General features: G+C 39.8%; 1 long non-coding RNA gene across 1 annotated transcript; it reads left to right on the forward strand.

Annotated features, from left to right (window-relative positions):
• Window positions 1-2,191: 2,191 nt before the first annotated feature.
• LOC141633793 (uncharacterized) lies at window positions 2,192-4,625 on the forward strand. Its single transcript, XR_012538554.1, has 3 exons — window positions 2,192-2,557; window positions 3,661-3,741; window positions 4,412-4,625. It is a non-coding gene; the product is annotated as an uncharacterized LOC141633793 (long non-coding RNA).
• Window positions 4,626-20,329: the final 15,704 nt, after the last annotated feature.

Here is a 20,329-nt window from a genome sequence, read left to right on the forward strand (position 1 = left end):
AGAAAGTGGATGGTTCCCGCGAGCTGAGACTGGAGATGCCATTAAGGAAATTTGAAAAACCAACCATAGAGACCGGAGAGAAAGAAGACGACGCAGAAAAAGAATATTCAGACGGAGACCAACTTGCAAATGGAGAAGATAGAGTAAAAACAGCAGAGGGAGAGCGAGATGCAGTAGAAGATGTCGACAACGACGACAGCGCAGATTAAAACGCATCAGAAATTAAACCATTATCCAAAATAAGGTCAGCATGGTTGAAACCAGAAGTAATGTCGCAACAATTGGTATTAAAAGCGTCCAAAGAGGAGGAGGGTTGGAATATAACCTGTCTTGGATTAACCACATGAGCAGAAACAACATCATTAGGCAGAAGGTCATCCGCAGTTTGGTGAAAATTAGCTGAGACATCTTCAGGCGGTTCTGGAGCACGGATGCGAAAACCCGCTCGAGGTAAATCACCATTAGGAACAATTGCAGGTTGATTAGTTGTAACATTTGGAGCTGATCTCATAACAAGATTCGGATTATGAGTATCGTGCTCGTTATGACGAGGGTCAACATAGGCAGTATGATTCGGCTCACCCGCAAGAGTAGAACCAAAAGCAGGAGGGGGAGAAATGTTATGGCCGGAGCCGTCACTTGATGAAGGCGAGAAATCACCCAAGCTTGAAGATGATGAAGACGAGGAATCCTCTCGATTAACAGGCCGATTTGGAGTCGAATTAACATGAGTATTTAAATTGGAGAAAGAGGATTGGAGGCCTTTGATAACATTTGAGAAAAACGGGGTAGCAGTCGGACCATAAATAACCTGAAAACCTGATAAGTGAAGTCCCTGAAGTCGATGCTCAATCTTAGCAGTGGCACGGGCGTTAGAAAGATTACAGAAGGATCTTTTATGACCCACAGTTCCACACCTACGACAGAAGCGGAAAACGCCCTCATAGCCAAAAGAAACCCATTGAACGCGGTCCCCTGAAAGAGGGATATAACAGCCTGGAATAAGAGGTTGATTAAGATCCACCCAGACCCGAACTCGAACAAAAGGACGTGAGGTAAGGCCAGGACCAATGTGTTCTTCTTCAATAACATCACCCACATGCTGAAGAAGGTGACTGGCGACAGAGGGGTGAAGAAATTGAAGAGGGAGACCATGAACACGAATCCAAATAGGGACAGAAGTGAAGTTCATATTCTCAAGAACGGAATCCCAAGCAATATTACGGAACACCAAGATACTGCCTTCAACATTAATAAAGCGGAGCAGCGAAAAATACTCAAAGTCGGCAGGATGCGAAAACTCGAAGACGAAATAAGGCTTCATAAAGTGAATCTTGACAACTTCGCGAGTAGTCCAAAAAAGATTAATATTGTGCTGGACACGAGCTAAGTCGAAACGTCTTTGGTCAACGAAAAAGCCGGCAAGAAATAGATCAAAATTAATATAGGAAAGGTTGACTCTAAGATTTAGGGGAAGAGAAATAAGTGGTCCAGCTTGATATGGTAAAGCAGACATGGTGAAAAAACCCAAAGAACAGGGAAAGTGAAAATAGTAAAAGTAGAAGGTAGGAAAAATAAAAAAAGTTTTTAAGGATGGGAAGGGTAAAGAAAGATGAAGAAGGGTAAAAAGGAGGTGATAAAGCGGTTGATGAAGATGTGGCAGAAGATTAGAAAAAGGAAAAACGGTGGAGAGAGATGTGTATAAACAGAGAAAGAGACAGATTGTATGTGGGGCTAGAAATCTGGTAAAACAGATAAGGATAAGAAGTAGAAATTGTTTTAGAGCAGTAAAGTAAGTTGGTAAAAAAAGAGTGGGGTAAGAAAAGCAAGAGAGAGGTTGACTAGAAGAAAAGAAAAGAAAAGGAAACTCTCAGGGGTCGTTTGGTTCACTACTTAGGAATGGAATGGATTGGAATGAGAAACCATGGGAGTATGGGGTTCCAATTCCATACATTCCAAAACATGTTTGGTTCATTAGAAAAATAAACATGAAGGAATGGAGTTTGAATCTATAAGGAGGAGGTGGGTATGGGATTCCAAGGGGTTGGGGTGGAATGAGAATCCATCAAGATTCTAACTCCATTCCAAAATACCCCAACCAAACACTAGAATGGGTAGAATCCATTCCATTCCATTCCAAACCTCCCAACCAAACACCCCCTCAGTTGAGAGAGAACTCTCATTTAATTAGAGAGGAAATTGTAAAAGCAATTCATTTATTTTTTGTGTTGTTATTCAAGGGTTTTATTTGTGTCCCACTTTCTGATTTAATTCCCCAAATAAGTTTATATCCACACCCAACCCCTATATTCCTGTTCTCACATTCGCAAAGCCGTAAATCACCCCCTTCCTCTTCCCTCATCCTCCAAATCCGACTCCACCACCACCTCCACACTGCCACTTTCTGCCTGCACAAACCACCAGCACATTATCCTCGAGAAGCAGTTTTGCCCTTCAGCATCGTTCGCCATGTTCGCCCACCAGCGCTATCATCCATGTTCGCCTTTCTATGTCTCGTTTCAACCACTGTCGTGTCGCCATCGGTGACAACCAATATGTAATTGCTACAACTCCCTACTCTCATAATTTGTTAATTATAGTTTTAAACTTAAATTGTTGGAAATTCATTAGTTAGGGTTTTGCATCTTGACTCTATTCATCTGAAGCATCTTGATTAATTTATTATATTAATGTAATTAGTTTAGTTCAAGCCACGACCGCTAGTGTTACCACGATGTTTGTTAATTATCGTTCATGTGATTAGTTTTAGAATTATTGATTGCTTTTCCATCTTGATTAATTAGGGGAGGAGGTGTTGACTTGAGTATTTAGAAAGGCAAGGTTCTCCTCGTCGTCAATGTTGCTTCCAAATGGTCCTTAATCCTTCCTCTTTTTTTTTTTTTTTTTTTTTTTTCATTTCTATACCTTGTCAATTTATCTACTCTCACCCAACCATCTTACACAATAATTTATGTTTTTTTTATCCGGAATGAGCAGCGGCTTTACGGAATCAAGCTACACCCAGTTAACTGAATTTTACCAGAAATACAAGGATAAAGATAGCACACTACCAACTACTTTCTACCCGTATTGAGTTTGTTGTCAGAGTTCAATGATTAAAATCCATAATTAAATTCTGCAATGGCTATTTCTCATGCTTTATAATGGAAAATGAACTGGGTAAATTTTTCAATTTGGTTGATGCATCCTCAGCTCACACCATTTGCAACTCAAGTATGCTTTTATTTGGCCACACAACATCAAACCCATAAAAAATTGTTTATGGTGAAATTCTTAGTGACTATTGGCTCATTTGCAAGTTGCAACTAAGTGACTAAAAGAAGGGGTGAGACAGGTGCGCTACTGCTTGAGAATAGCTCATTGTGAATCAGTAACTCTTTTTAATTTTATGGGTATTTAAGAGTTTCCTAGTAATTAAACTAATTCTTGATTGGTTCATAGTCTCATAGTTTATAACCTCAAATTGTTCATGTACTTCGCCGAATATTCGATTTTGCTTTGATTATTTAATTGCTGAAACTTGGAAGTTCGTCTTTTGTGTAAAATGCAATAATGCTAACACGTGATTAGAATTTTAGTTGAAGTGATGCAGTTTAAGTTTCTTAACAACATCAGAATTCTTATGTTTCGATGCTGTAGGTGCGTGATATTAAAGGATCAAAAGAATGCAAGTGTCAGCTTACTAGAACTCCTTATGGCAGACACTTCATCATACATGAGGTTTGCAGTTTGCACCAAATAAATCGTTGTTTTTTTATAAGTTTTCGGATTTAGTTTGCATGCGGAATTGAACGGATGATGTGGGTTGGCTATCAAACTTTTCAGGAGTTAGAATGTTTACATGAAATTCTTGCTCGAAATGAATGTTTCTTGATCTCCGACTTTTGGACTGAATGTGTCTTTGAGCCGATATGATTTTTTCCATGGGGCCCTCGTCCTGGCTAAAGAAAGACGGCGTGGAATATTCTTTTGTTTTTGGCAATCACATTTACAGACCTCAATTGCTCAATATTATAACTGATCACCTTGCCATAGTGCTTAAATTAATTTATTGTTAAAGGTGTCCAAATAGCTATATAAAGCAAAATGAGGTGTATAATCTGACTGCATCGAGTAAAGAATAATCTTTTCCGCAATAATTTTGTTGTTCAGTTGCTCTTGTTCTAGGATGTGATCATGTTACTTTCATCTGAGGACTGACCATAATGTGTGCATCGATCGTTTATAAAGATGAACTCATTATACCGATTTAGACTTATTATCTTCTTTCTTAAGTCGTGTACTTATTGTTGCCTCATGTCAATTGCTGTATGCCAGAGTACTTACTTTCTTAAGTAGTTGTTTTTGTGTCATACCTTTTTGGTCTTAGCTTATTATTTTGCTATGGCAGCACATTATCTAAATGGATACCTGCTAGAGCGTACCTTTGGATGGAATAAAGGAGTGTCGGAGTGGCAGCCATTTTCTTCAAGTATAAAGCTTATGGCGAGAGTCAACTTTCAGGTCAAGATGTACCATTGAACGAATGAGTTTGATTGTATAATAGATTTTTTGGAAATCGACTTTTGATAAGTCAGTTAATTTTATAAAGATATTTGTGTTAATTGAATTATCTAGTATTTGTGTTCCTGTAGGCAATAAATAGCGTAATATATTTTTTTAATAAAAAATAATAATAATAGCCATCAGATTTTTGTAAAGGCCCGATGTCTATGTTTTTAAAATAGACATCATATTTTTTATATATCTGATGTCTATGATAAAGAATGGACATCGGTCTTTTCAAAAATCTGATGCCTAATAGACATATACATCAGATTTTCAAAACTCTGATGTCTATTAAATTAATAGACATCAGACTTAAGTCTAATGTCTATTTGTCTTATAATGGACATCACTCAACTTAACATCGGGTGTGAATCTGATGTCTATTGCTTAAAAAGTCCAATGTCTATTCACTATTTTGTAGTAGTGGAGCTTAATCTAAATTAAGGAAGCTTAATAATCTCCTCTAAATACAAGAGGGGTATATATATTAGTACAAGGATTAGGTTAATTAAGGGCTTAAATGACGATTAAGCCCCTTGAAAGAGGATTAAAGCCTTGCAAGTCCTAGGAGGAACCCTACGTCTTGCCTTTATTTGGGTGTTTAAGCTGCAGGGAGAGACGCTCGCTCTGGACGCCCGGATTGAGCACCGAGATGCCCGACTTGAGCTCGAGCCGCCCGGATTGTGAATCAGCACGGTTTCCTCTTCTTCGACTGCCTCAAGATCCGTGGGGATTGTTTGAGGGGTCGTGGGGTTCTTCATCATTGCCCCTTTTCCTTGCTTTATTGACTTAGGCCTTTGGTATTAGCTTCCTCTTCGGTGCTTGATCGTTATATGTTATCAATTTAGCTCTATGTCACTCCATCTAGTCAAGTTAGTGCTCTTCTCCTACAAAGGACACCAAACCTCATGGAATATACAATGAAGGAGGCTAAAGACAAGAAATAACCCTAATACATACTAAAAAGCATAGGAACTAGGCTAGCTAGGGGACTAAATGTGCGTAAATAGGTGTAATACCCGTCCCTTTAGGGACTCGTTGACCAACCTTGACCGACCTTTGGGGCAGGTGATAACCTTTAGGAATGCGTGCAAGATGTGCCTTGTGTCTTGTTTAACCTTAGGAGTGTGTGGTACTCGATAGAGTAGAGGCTACTCGATCGAGTAGCTTGGGTACTCGATCGAGTAGGGGCCACTCGATCGAGTAAGTAGGTTACTCGATCGAGTAGCGTCTTTTCAGCGAGGGTTTATAATCGTGTTTTAATAAATCGCAAATCATTTCCGCCTCTTTCCTTCAGACCTAGATGCCGCTTTTCTCCTTTCCCTTCACCATAACTTCTTCCATGGGAGCTTTCGAGGATGTTAGTGCCTTGGGGATGCGTTGCTTGAGTCGCGTAGCGGTCTTAACGCCGATCTAGGATGCGTAGGTATGTCATCGTCATCATCTTTGTCTTTGTTGTTCCTTGTAGGGTTGTATTGGTAGTAATAGGCTTGTATACTGTTTGTATAGGGATTTCTTGCGTGGTCGATGTCGTATGGTTGATCGAGGAATCGCTGCTTTTGGTTAAAGGTAGGTTCGCTTACTTAGTTTCTGTTGGTGGTCTAGTGTGTCGGTTGTTGTATTGTTGTTGTGACCGTGTGGCTGAGTATACGTGGTAATCAGTTGGTGTATGCTGTTTTGTTGGTGGTTGTTATATTGCAGCTGCTTGTGATTGATTGTCTTCGGTTCTCGAGGTGCGTCCTCGGCTGAGTGGAGTCACTTGCGGGAGTGCCTTCACGCCCTAGTTTCGCCCTCCGTGGAACCCGCCACAGGAGGGGATGTGCACATTAATGGGACAGGGTTTATCGCTCGATATGATGAGCGGGGATTTGGTGGATACGGCTGCGGTCCCCCACTGGCAGGACTGGTCCAGTGGACAGTCGGTGACGGTGATTGTTTGGAGAAGATGTGGCTTGTGTGTATGTTTTTGTTCTGTCTTGTTGTGTCTGTGGTTAGTGTGTTTCTTCAGTTACTGACCTTGTGTGGTTTGTCTTTTGTTTGTTTTGTTGTGTCTGCCGTGATCCTTTATGGTGAGCAGTCAGTCTTAGCAGGTGTTGTCTTGGATGGTAGCTGTAGTTCTGGTAGGGATGAGTCTTCACGAGTAATGTCGGAAGTAGTTATATAGATTTGACGAGTTGTACCTTTGTTTTAGTAGTTTGGCTGTATCACTTGTAAAATTAACTTTAAATGTTCTTTTATCGACTTTTGATGATTACTTACCTCGGGCAACCGAGATGGTGGTACCCTTATAAGCTAGGGAAGGTCTTGTTAAGGCTCCTTGGTATATGGGGGTGTCACAAATTGGTATCAGCTTTGTTTTGACCATGGACCTTTTTGCCTCTCACCTTGGCTTGGCTAAGCCTCCTAAGGGATCCCTTCGTGACATACCGTCTAAGTGTGGAGTTTGCCGCCTTATGCCTTGTATCACCGGGAAATCAGCTCCCACCGCTAGCAACATGTTGATAAATGATGTGCAATATGTCACCTTGAGGATCTTTCTCCGTGTCGTGTCTTCTTTTTGAGAGGTCTGATATGAGTAAGTTAAACTCCCACGAGTTGTTGCTTCTGATGGCTTACCTTAACCCTGAGCGGACTGAAAAAGTGACCTTCAATGCTCCCGCTATAGTATGTGCCAATCTTGCTTTGATGACCTCCTCTAGCACTAGGTTTTTGAGTTGTGGTGCTTTCGCCACCCGTTTAGCTGAAAAGTTAACTTCTTTTGAGGCTTCCTCGGAGTACACCCCTCTAGCCACCCCGGTACCTACCATGGACAGAGATTACTTCATCGACCTGAAGTGGTTGAGAACCTTGGAGGATGGTAGTTTAGCATGGAGGGTGTGGGGAATAAGTTGGATGAAGATACCAGCTCCTGAGCATCTCCCACCGACAAAGCCTTTACCTGTGGCAGTGGTACCTGTCGATTCTAATGAGGAGGAGACTGAGGCGCGTCCTGTGAGGCAGACGTACTTCATCGACCCGTAGATTCTCCGAGTCATGCCTGAGTCGAGGAAGGGGGTGAATGTGAGAGCTGAGGAGGATCGCCCTAGGATAGGGAGAGGGCCACGCCGAGTGCGGGAGAGGATGGCTGAGACACAGCCACAGCCGGCAGCACCACCACAGCACCCATTTCCTTGTTACCCTTACCTTGATACCACGGAGACACGTGAGAGCTATCTGGCAGAGAGAGTGTCCTCTACCTTGACGCTCCGAAACATGCATGAGATGGCGTATGCTCAGGGCATTGGGACCTTGGGACCTCGGGACCGCATCCGGTTTGGTGGAGGGGAGTTGGGGATTACAGCGGGGTTTTCCACTCTTACGGGGTGGACGCGTCTACATGAGGAGCACCTCAGTCATACCCCTACGGCGGCTTGACCCCTTGGTACGTGAGACCAGATGCTAGAGCCGGTGGTGATGTTGGTTTGGGCGCATCAGGAGCAGGCACCTCGGGTGGTGGTGGAGATGAGGATTTTGTCATGGATAAGCAGCAGCAGCAGCATGAGTGATACTATGTTTCTTTTATCATGTTAGTAGTTGTATTGGATGTTAGTTTATTTTGGTTGGTACGTTCTCGTTTCGTACTTGTCGTATTTGGTTTGTATTGGTGGCCATAAGGCCGTACTTGATTTTTTCTAGACTTGTTTGCAGGATTTGTGGTTGGGTTACCATCCCGACTAGTGATTATGCGATTATATATATGGTGTTAGGGAAGTTTGAGTAGCTTGTGACCTAAAACCACTCGATCGAATGCCCCTCACTCGATCGCGTAGCTGCAGATATGACGACTTAGAGGCATTCTAAATTCGGGCTACTCGATCGAGTAGCTGAGATACTCGATCGAGTAGGGCCAGCTCGATCGAGTGCCTAACCCACTCGATCGAGTAGCACTGTTACAGGAACTTTGCGAAAAATGAATTGTTTGAATGATTTTATTTTTGCATATTTTGATGTTTATCATAGTTATGGAAGATTAGTAACATGTTTGGGTCGTCCTATTGGTTATGCTTGGGTCCGTGCTTGACTTATAGATGACATTTGGTGGAAATAGATGTGACACAAAGGTTTCTTTTATTGCATTCATTTTACATCCTCAACGTTTCCAAGCAATCTTAACTTATTTATTATCGAAAAGACTCGTTACTTATTTCCTGAAATTTCCATACTTACATTATACACAAATTGTTACATGCATGTCTTTCATGATTGATGATAATCATTCTCATAAGTAGTCGGTGTATATAAGTTAATGCTAATTGAAATTAGTGAGTAATGTCGATAAGTTGCGACATGTGTCGGGTTAGGTGGCTGAGGTCGTTTGATGGTGAACTTCGGGGACGAAGTTCCTTTTTAGAGAGGAAGAGTAATGTCGCAAAAGGAAAAAGCCGAAACTATAACAATTGTTGTCATATGTTTGTAATGTTTTATAACGCCCTTATTATATTTCATGTACGAGTTTATAATTATTCCTAATAATTTTGTAGAATAATTTACTATATTCCTAATGCGTTTTATAGTATATGTGTTTCATAATATTTAGGGAAGAAATTTGTTGCGTTAAGTGAAAATTTGTTGAGATTCTAATGTTTGGGAAAATTAGTTGAGCTTATAATGTTTGTGGAAGAAATTTGTTGTGTTATAGTAAGAAGATGGTCCTAATGAGACGACGATGTTTTGAACAGTAGCGAGGTTGTCATTAATAGTTACGTTGTGTGTTTATGAATCATACATTGTTGAGTCTGTGATAGGGTTGTTGGCTAAACGTAGCGTGTTTGGTAATTCGAATAGTGGTTTTTGAAGGTTTGAACATGTGGTGTGTGTTAGATAGTTGATGACGATGGTGTAGTGGGATGATGTTTTTAGAGAGTTGTGACCCTATGTCAGGTAAACGGTGATGTCGACCTTGATGTCATGTCTTGTGGTTCGGGAGAGGGTGAGTCGAACTTCGGGGACGAAGTTCTTTTTAAGGGGGGAAGACTGTAATACCCGTCCTTTTAGGGACTCCTTGACCAACCTTGACCGACCTTTGGGGCAGGTGATAACCTTTAGAAATGCGTGCAAGAGGTGCTTTGTGTCTTCTTTAACCTTAGGAGTGTGTGGTACTCGATAGAGTAGAGGCTACTCGATCGAGTAGGGGCCACTCGATCGAGTAAGTTGGTTACTCGATCGAGTAGCGTCTTTTTAGCGAGGGTTTATAATCGTGTTTTGATAAATCGCAAATCATTTCCGCCTCTTTCCTTCAGACCTAGATGCCGCTTTTCTCCTTTCCCTTCACCATAACTTCTTCCATGGGAGCTTTCGAAGATGTTAGTGCCTTGGGGATGCGTTACTTGAGTCGCGTAGCGGTCTTAACGCCGATCTAGGATGCGTAGGTATGTCATCGTCATCATCTTTGTCTTTGTTGTTCCTTGTAGGGTTGTATTGGTAGTAATAGGCTTGTATACTGTTTGTATAGGGATTTCTTGCGTGGTCGATGTCGTATGGTTGATCGAGGAATCGCTGATTTTGGTTAAAGGTAGGTTCGCCTACTCAGTTTCTTTTGGTGGTATAGTGTGTCGGTTGTTGCATTGTTGTTGTGACCGTGTGGCTGAGTATACGTGGTAATCGGTTGGTGTATGCTATTTTGTTAGTGGTTGTTATATTGCAGCTGCTTGTGATTGATTGTCTTTGTTTCTCGAGGCGCGTCCTCGGCTGAGTAGAGTCACTTGCGGGAGTGACTTCACGCCCTAGTTTCGCCCTCCGTGGAACCCGCCAAGGGAGGGGATGTGCACATTAATGGGACAGGGTTTATCGCTCGGTATGATGAGAGGGGATTTGGTGGGTACGGCTGTGGTCCCCCACTGGCAGGGCTGATCCAGTGGACAGTCGGTGACGGTGATTGATTGGAGAAGATGTGGCTTGTGTGTATGTTTTTGTTCTGTCTTGTTGTGCCTGTGGTTAGTGTGTTTCTTCAGTTACTGACCTTGTGTGGTTTGTCTTTTGTTTGTTTTGTTGTGTCTGCCGTGATCCCTTATGGTGAGCAGTCAGTCTTAGCAGTGTTGTCTTGGATGGTAGGCCGGAGTTCGGCGGGGATGAGTCTTCACGAGTAATGTCAGAAGTAGTTATATAGCTTTGACGAGTTGTACCTTTGTTTTAGTAGTTTGGCTGTATCACTTGTAAAATTAACTTTAAATGTTCTTTTATCGACTTTTGATGATTACTTACCTCGAGCAATCGAGATGGTGGTGCCCTTATATGCTAGGGAAGGTCTTGTTAAGGCTCCTTGGTATATGGGGGTGTCACAATAGGAGTCACATTAAAAATCCCCAAACCGAACCTTTGCCCGTCCCGAGTAAAGAGGTGACTAGAACTAGACCTTTATTTAAACTATCCTAATAATATAGCCGATGTTAAACAATTAGCGGGTATCACTCCGCCCCTTCAACTCACAACAAGATATCCATGAGGTAAGATGCCTTCTTGCAAGGCAAGGTGGGGCTTGCCAAAATGGCAATACATCCAAGCATTAAGCACTCAAAACAAGTAATGGATGCATCTAAAAAAGAATAGCCACTTTCCTCATCTAAGTGGCAGAAATCACCTACAAGGAAAGCAATTCAAGGGCACACACTGTTGAAGTATGTGTCCTCAACAATAATGCGATCACATGTTTAAATCTCAAATTAAGAATACGTAAGGGATTATTCATTTATATAGTCAATTGATCAATATTAATCAGTAATGATTAGCTAACTAGAGTTTGACATTATTGTCGTTTGACCGTGGTGATCAGTTGATCCCTTAAGGTCACACCTAAAGGATGAGACCCAAATAAACAATTAATTAATTGTTGTAATACTACGGATTTTATAGGCTGGTACTCGGCCGAGTATGGCCTACTCGGTCGAGTAGTGTGTGTTCTGTAGTCTGTTTGGCTACTGCCGAGGAACACTCGGCTGAGAATACTGAATACTCGACCGAGTAGAGGATACTCAGCCGAGTATACTATATACTCGACCGAGTATCCGGTCTGGCGAGTAATATTTCAGCAGTTTGATTCGGGAGTAATTAGGGCGTTATATAATTTCATTAATCAGTTTCCTAAACACTATTTATAAAACCTATTCATCGTACGACGCTCTAATCACTCCCAATCTCTCCTCTATATGTGTGTGGATAATCGTAGCAATCGCATTCAATCCCTTATTCCTCCGTCGGTAAGTCATTATCCCCTTGATTGTTGGTGATTATTTTCTAGGGTTGTCTTTGATCATGTATTGGAGGAAATGGGGTTTTGCAATTAGTAATTGTGTTATGTGATTATTGTTTAGGCGAAGACTTCGTGGAGGAGCCGTTCTAGTTGCTTGATTCTCTTCACTGCTGTTATTGCTAAGGTAGGGTTTCCCTACTCGGTTACTGTTAATTGATTTAAGATGTGATTGTATTGTGTATGCCCGTTTCTGCTGATCATCGGAGTGTAGGTGTTGTGGTGGTGGTTGTGATGTTGTTGTGTTGGTTATAGTGGTGTCACTTGCGGGAGTGGCTTCACGCCCTATTTCGCCCTCCGTGGATCCCGTCACGGGAGGGGATGTGCACATTAAGAGACAGGCTTATCGCTCGTTGATGAGCGGGATTTTGGTGGGGATTGGCTGCGGTCTCCCACTGGCGGCGTAGACTACCTATTGCGATGGGTAGTCTGGCAGGGCTACACACTTCGGTGTGTAGTCGGTTACTGTGTGAGATCGGGAGATTGGGGATGGAGGATGATCAGCTGGTTACTTTTGCCTTGTCTTATTTTAATTGAGCAGTACTGACCCCGTTGTTGTTTTGTAAAATCTGCGGTGATCCATTCGGGGATGGTGAGCAGGCTGTGACAGGTAATGCATTTGGTGAACTTGGGGCGGTCATAGGAAAGTCGTCACGCCAGATTTAGCATCACCATCATGAGTCTTAGCATTTGTTTTATATTTGATAGCATTTGGATTTAAATTTTTGGATTTTGGAACATTGTAACTTTTAATACCTTACGGTATCTTAATAAATGTGTTTGGGACTGTTGCTTTTGATATGTACTAACCTCGGGCAACCGAGATGGCAACAGCCTTTCATGCTGGGGTAGTCCTGGTAAGGTACCTTGGTATGAGGGGGTGTTACAAAGTGGTATCAGAGCCGACGATTCCGGCACCTAAAACAAATGAACCCAATGAACTTAGTGTAACGCCTCGAAAAAAAATGAAGGGAGTAACAAACTAGCATAACTTTATGTTATTATTAAAACTTCAACGGAAACTTATAACGGTGAAAATTACAATAGCGTTACTGTTGTATCTCCCCTGTGGGAAATACTAGGCTAAATTACAAAAGAAAACTTGTTACTCGCCTAACCATTATTATTCTTTACTTGAAACATTATTATTCGTATACAAATCTTCATATCGGACATCCTTTAATTTTCCTTACTCACGCCCTTCCCCATTTCTTACACCTGAAAAAAATATGAACAGTACGGGGTCAGCCAATCACTGGCTGAATATGGCTCCAGTAACCTCCACCCGCCCCTAATGACATTCTCATATATCTTACCTAATATAAACAGTTTAATTCCTATCATACTTACAATAACAATGATATACTATTACTGATGAGAGACACATTACGAAGTCAAGACTCCCTTAGGCTAAGGCCTCCTCCATGTACACGGGATAATGTAACCATTTTTGAAATTCCCTGGTCTTTACCAAGTATTATTGGAACCATTGTTCCTTTGGGCTATGCCCAATAATCGTATTCAAATGAACAAATGTACATTATAATAGTACCAATATAACAAAAACCCATGGGACAATTTCTATAACATGTGAGTCGTATAATGACATTAAAACGAGAACATAACTACTACCATTATAATATGTTAACTTATATTATTCTTAGAAATATAACGGTATGACGATAATTAAATAATTACTACGACGAAGGGTCCCGAAACCATACCTTATTATCGAAATAGTGACACGTGCTCAAGATCTCCTCCTTCCTTGTTATTATTTCCCTACTTTCTAACGTCCCTCTTTTTTTTATATGTAAATTTGTGTAAATGATACATGAGCTAATCTTCTCCTTTTTATACATGATCATTGTCGGTTAAAAAAAAATAGCTTTGATGACTAGTTATACTAGACTCCTACATAGGTTTTAAAGGTGTTAAAATTTGGTGCACTTTATCCATGTTGGTAATTTCTTCAATGGCCATGTACCTTCTACATGCATTTTTTATCAGCATGTAATTCATGCATGTAGGTCAACTATTCTAGAAAGTGAAATAAAGCTACTACTAATGACGTCTAATACTAGTTGCCAATATATTACATGCATACCTCCCTATTATTTACATATACTAGAGCTATTTCTTTGATTATATATACTTATTACTTATAAGTTACTATTAATATTGTAAGGTAGATTAAATCAAAATGGAAGTAACTAAATAAAGCTATATAGCATATATGGGTCTTTTTAACAATTGATCACATTTTATTTATACCTCGTATTATATAAATTGATTTTATTCGGAATATTACATTCTACTCTCCTTATAATAAGTTTCGTCCCGAAAGTTGACATACCTTACTTATTGGAAGAGATGGGGGTATTTGTCTTTCATTTCTATCATTGTTTCCCAAGTCGCTTCTGTACCATCATGATTAGACAAAAGGACTTTTACCAACGGAATAGTTTTGTTACGAATAACTTTTTCTTTGTGATCCAAGATTTGAATGGGTAGCTCCTCGTAACTAAGATCTTCCCTAACTTGTAGGAGTGGCATTTTGACAATATGACTTGGATCAGAGATATATTTTCTCAAAAGTGAAACATGAAAGACATCATGAATCCTTGACAGTTCCATCGGTAGGAGTAGTCGATATGCCACCTCTCATACTCGTTCAATTATTTTAAATGGTCCTACACACATTGGACTTAGTTTTCTCTTTTTTTCAAATCGGATCACTCCTTTTGTAAGTGACACTTTCAAAAATACAGAATCACCTTCTTGAAATTTTATAGGTCGTCTTTTTAAGTCCGAGTAACTCTTCTGTCGACTTTGTGCCGTTCTCGTTTTCTCTTATATGAATCTTACTTTATCGGTGGTTTCTTGAATTAGATCAGGTCCAATGACTCTGGATTCGTCAATATTACTCCAACACAAAGGTGTTCTACACTTTCTTCAATACAGAGCCTCATACGGAGCCATACCAATACTCGCATGATGACTATTGTTATAAGAGAATTCTATTAAAGGTAAGTGTTGCTCCCATGATCCATGGAAATCCAGAATACATGCCCTTAATAGATCCTCTAATGTTTGAAAAGTTCTCTCGGTTTGACCATCAGTCCGCGGGTGAAAAGCAGTACTATATTTAAGTTGAGATCCTAGGGTTGTTTGTAAACTTTTCCAAAACCTAGATAATAAATTTGTATCTCTGTCTGATATGATTGTCCTTGGAACCCCATGTAGTCTAACTATTTCTTTGTTAATTGCTCGAAATTCCATGAAGTCTTAGTGGCCAGAATGTGAGCACACTTAGTTAATCTGTCCACTATTACCCATATTTCATTCATCCCTTGTGATGTCACGGGTAGTACGGTCACGAAATCTATAGCAATTGACTCCCATTTCCAAGTGGGAATATCCAAGGGTTGTAAGAGTCCTCCCAGCCTTTGATGTTCTATTTTTATTTTTTGACAAGTCAAACACTTGGCCACAAATTCTGCTACCTCCTGTTTCATATTACTCCACAAAAATGTATGTCGAAGATCTTTGTACATTTTATTACCCCTGGATGTATTGAATATCGGGAGTTATGAGCCTCATCTAATATTCTTTTTTTTTTTTAGAGTCCCCGAGTTAGGCACACATAAAAGTTCTTGAAACCATAGTGATCCATCCTCTTGGATGATGAAACCATGTGCTTTTCCTTTTTGGATATCCTTACGAATCTTATCAAGTTGGGGATCCGTTTCTTGAGCTTCTTTTATTTCCTCGCACAAGGTTGGTCGTATTTCTAGTACTGCCATATGTCCGGTTAGATTGCCCTTAACCATTTCTATATCCAACCTTTCTATGTCTCTTTGAATAGTGGGCTCCTCGACATTAAGTATATCTAGAGTTGTGGGCGGTTTTCGACTAAGTGCATCAGCTACCACATTAGCTTTGCCAGGGTGATATTGGATATCTAAGTCATAGTCTTTGAGAAATTCAAGCCATCTTCTTTGCCTCATATTAATCTCTTTTTGGGTAAAAATGTATTTCAAACTCTGATGATCAGTATACATGAGACAAGAGACTCCATAAAGGTAATGCCTTCAAATTTTCAAGGCAAAGACTACAGCAGCAAGTTCCAAATCATGTGTGGGGTAATTTTGCTCATGTGGTCTTAATTGTCTGGAAGCATATGCAATTACTTTCCCATTTTGCATTAATACACATCCTAATCGTTGTTTTGAGGCATCACTAAATATTTCAAACCCGTCGGTGCCAATGGGAAGGTTAAGTATAGGTGCAGAGGTAAGTCGACCCTTAAGTTCAGAAAATGCTTTCTCACACTTATCACTCCATTAAAATTTGGTATTCTTCTTTATAAGGTTGGTGAGGGGCTGAGCAATCTTTGAAAAATCTGCCACAAATCGACGGTAATAACCAGCTAATTCTAAGAAACTGCGGATTTCCGTCACATTTTTGGGTCTGGGCCAATTTGTAATTGCTTCTACCTTTTGTGGATCCACTTGTACTCCCTCTTTTGATATAATATGTCTTAAGAAAACTACCTTGTCCAACCAAAAATCGCATTTCTTCAACTTAGCATAGAGTTTATTTCCTCTCAATGTTTCTAAAACTATTCTCAAGTGCTCTTTATGCTCCTCTTGGTTTTTAGAATAAACCAATATATCATCAATAAAAACAACCAAAAATTTATCCAAGTATGGTCTAAACACTCTATTCATTAAATTCATGAAAACTGCTGGGGCATTGGTAAGACCAAAAGGCATAACAAGAAATTCGTAATGTCCATATCGGGTTCTAAAAGCTGTTTTTGAAACATCTTCTGGTTTTATTCTCAATTGATGGTAGCCTGAACGAAGGTCAATTTGTGAGAATATAGTTGAACCTTGCAACTGGTCGAACAGGTCATCTACTCTAGGAAAGGATATTTGTTCTTTATGGTTATTTTATTAAGCTCACGGTAGTCTATGCGCAATCGTAAACTTCCATCCTTCTTTTTAACAAAAAGTACAGGTGCACCCCATGGAGATGTACTGGGTTTTATGTACCATTCTTCTAATAATTCATCGAGTTGGCGTTTGAGTTCCTTTAACTCTGCAGGTGCCATCCTATAAGGTACCTTAGAGATAGGACTAACACCCGGAACTAGTTCAATAGTAAAATCCACTTCTCTATGTGGGGGCATCCCTGGTATTTCATCTGGAAAGACATCTTTAAATTCTCTAACTATGGGTATGTTTGCTATGCAGGGTTCATGCCTTTGAATATAATGAATCTCACATAGAAATCCTTCACACCCTTGACGTAATAACTTTAAGGTCTTCATTAGGGAAATGATCCTCTTGGTTTTGTTTGTTTTGGTACCATGGAAAATTACTTTATCCCCATTTGGACTCATAATAGTTACCACTCGTTCTTGGCAGTCTACTATAACATGGTTTTCTATAAGCCAATCCATCCCTAAGATAATATCAAAATCAAGTACGTCAAGTTGAACGAGGTTAGCCACGAAAGGATTCTCTTCTATGGTCAGGATATAGTCCTTATATACAACTGAGCACATGATGGTGTTTCCATTAGGTAAGCCTATCGCGTGTTCTATATTTTGAATGCTAGGGACAAGTTTAAGTCTTTTACTCAAGGAAAGAGATATAAATGATTGGGATGCTCCCGTATCAAATAACACATTAACAGAAATAGAGTTGAGAAAAATGTTACCCGTAACTATGTTGTCTGAAGGTTTCACCTCCTGAGAGCTCATTACATACACTCGTCCTGGTATGGGACTTGGCTTTTGAACCATTTTTCCTTGTGACTTAGGAGTAACTCTTAAAACATTATAGTTAGAGTTGGTGGCTACTCCAGTTGTCATTTTATTTCTCAAAGTTGGACAATTGATTCTTTTGTGTCCAGGGTTTCCACATTCAAAGCATCGTAGGTTTGGGTATCTACATTGGTTTGTGGCATGATTGGTAAATCCACATTTTGCACAACGGGGAGACTGGTACCCTCCTTGGAACTGCCCAACTTAGAACTTTCGTCCCGCAAAGTTAGGTTGTTTATGAAAATCCCTACCTAGTGTCTCACCTCCCTCAAACTTTCTCTTTAGCTTGGTTTTATCACCCCTTTCATTGAATATTCTCTCTGCATTTGTGGCCTTATCATACATCTCTTGGTAATTTAAATAGGTATGGGTAGATAGCCTATCACGAAGATTCCAATTGAGTTCTCTTTCAAAACGGTTCATTCTTAATTCCTCAGTTGCCACCATATGAGGCGCGAATCGGGACAATTCCATAAATTTGGTGGCATAATCCATAACCGATTTTGAATCTTGGACTAACTCATTAAATTCTTCTTCCTTCTGTCGTCGAAGTGATTGAGGATAAAATTTGGACCTCATAAGTTCTTTAAATTGAGTCCCTCCAAATCCTTCCTCATTTCGTCTTTTATTTACTGTATCCCACCAAATGTCAGCTTGACCTATGAGGTGGTAAACCACAAATCCCACTTTCCATTTTTCAGGACAATTTATTGCTTCAAATAGTTTATCCATACTCCTGAACCAATCTTCAAACTCTACTGGATCAGGCTTACCATCATAAGTCTTTGGATTATAACCTGCCATTTTCTTAAAATATTTCATACTCTCTTCTTCCTCACTTAGTTGGTTGCCTCTTATTGCTTCCGCTATAATTGTTACAAGACCCCTCGTATCATTTGTCATTGGTTGGGTTATGTCGGAACTATCTGTGTTAGTCATCCTATAGCATGGATGAAAAAATAAATTAGTTACAAAACATATGAGAAACTTTTACTTAAAGAAAATTGATTGTATCATACATAAATTGTTACTGATATCATATATTAACTGCATCATACATAACGTCATGAAACATTAACGTTATTATACATATACACTACCATACAATACCTGAAAACATATGGTGACTAACTAGTATAATCCGAGGTGACTACCCTTTTATTCGTCTACCTTCCTTATGCTATACCACACATAAGCCACGCTTGTTTTTTTTATATATACAAGGCAAAATTTTGTTAGACACCAGACTACTTCATATTAGTTTATGCTACATGGATCACCACCTCCTTACTAGTCATCTTCATCAGAGGAGCTAGCTGGCTCATATTCCGAGACAGAAATTTCACTTGAGATTTCACTTTCACTTTCTTCAACCTCATCCCTATAGTCTACTTGGTCCCCATATTCCACCCCCTCATTGTTGACGGATTCTCCATCAGATAGATAAACCACATTTTCCATTTCATGATTGAGTAGCTCCACGGCTAGATCCTCAAAAGATGGATACCAGATGCAATTAAGCACCCCTCCTATATAAAGATATTTCTCATGATTTGGGATCCCATTAACAATCAAATCAGAATACCTTGCCTTGAACCCAGCCCATGGTGCAGTATTTGGCAATGTCTTAACAAGGCAGTGAGCTTCAAATGGGATAGATAAAACAAACTGGGGAAACATGTGGTTATAACTGTCCAGGGTAGTTTTCAGTCGATGGATATGGTCAGACATTCGATCATTTTCTTTCATAACTATCTCCCGAGGATCTGGGAAGGGTGCTGCCATGCTAAATATTATCACAAATAAAAAAATATTATTAACCAATTATATCACTTAAAAACTATATATAAAAAAATTATTTATAGAGAGAAAAAAAAATTAATAACCAAATCCTACTACTATCTACCCCTCTCTCGATCAATTAATTTTTTTTTTAATTTTTAAAGCCCCTTTCTTTTCCAGTTTTTTTTTTTAGCCTACACTCTGATACCACTTTGTAATGCCCCGAAAAAAATGAAGGGAATAACAAAATAGCATAACTTTATTTTATTATTAAAATTTCAATGGAAACTTATAACAGTGAAAATTACAATAGCGTTACTGTCGTATCTCCCCTGTGGGAAATACTAGGCTAAATTACAAAAGAAAACTTGTTACTCGCCTAACCATTATTATTCTTTACTCGAAACATTATTATTCGTATACAAATCTTCATATAGGACATCCTTCTATTTTCCTTACTCACGCCCTTTCCCATTTCTTACACCTGAAAATAATATGAACAGTACGGGGTCAGCCAACCAACGGCTGAATATGGCTCCAGTAACCTCCACCGGCCCCTAATGACATTCTCATATATCTTACCTGATATAAACAGTTTAATTCCTATCATACTTACAATAACAATGATATACTATTACTAAAGAGAGACACATTACGGAGTCAAGACTCCCTTAGGCTAAGCCCTCCTCCATGTACACGGGATAATGTAACCATTTTTGAAATTCTCTGGTCTTTACCAAGTATTATTGGAACCATTGTTCCCTTGGGCTATGCCCTCCTCCGTGTACACAGGATAAATAATAATGTTATCTCCCTCCAATAATCGTATTCAAATGAACAAATGGCCAAATGTACATTAT

This window comes from Silene latifolia, chromosome Y (genome assembly GCF_048544455.1).
Source record: "Silene latifolia isolate original U9 population chromosome Y, ASM4854445v1, whole genome shotgun sequence".
Lineage (NCBI taxonomy): Eukaryota > Viridiplantae > Streptophyta > Magnoliopsida > Caryophyllales > Caryophyllaceae > Silene > Silene latifolia.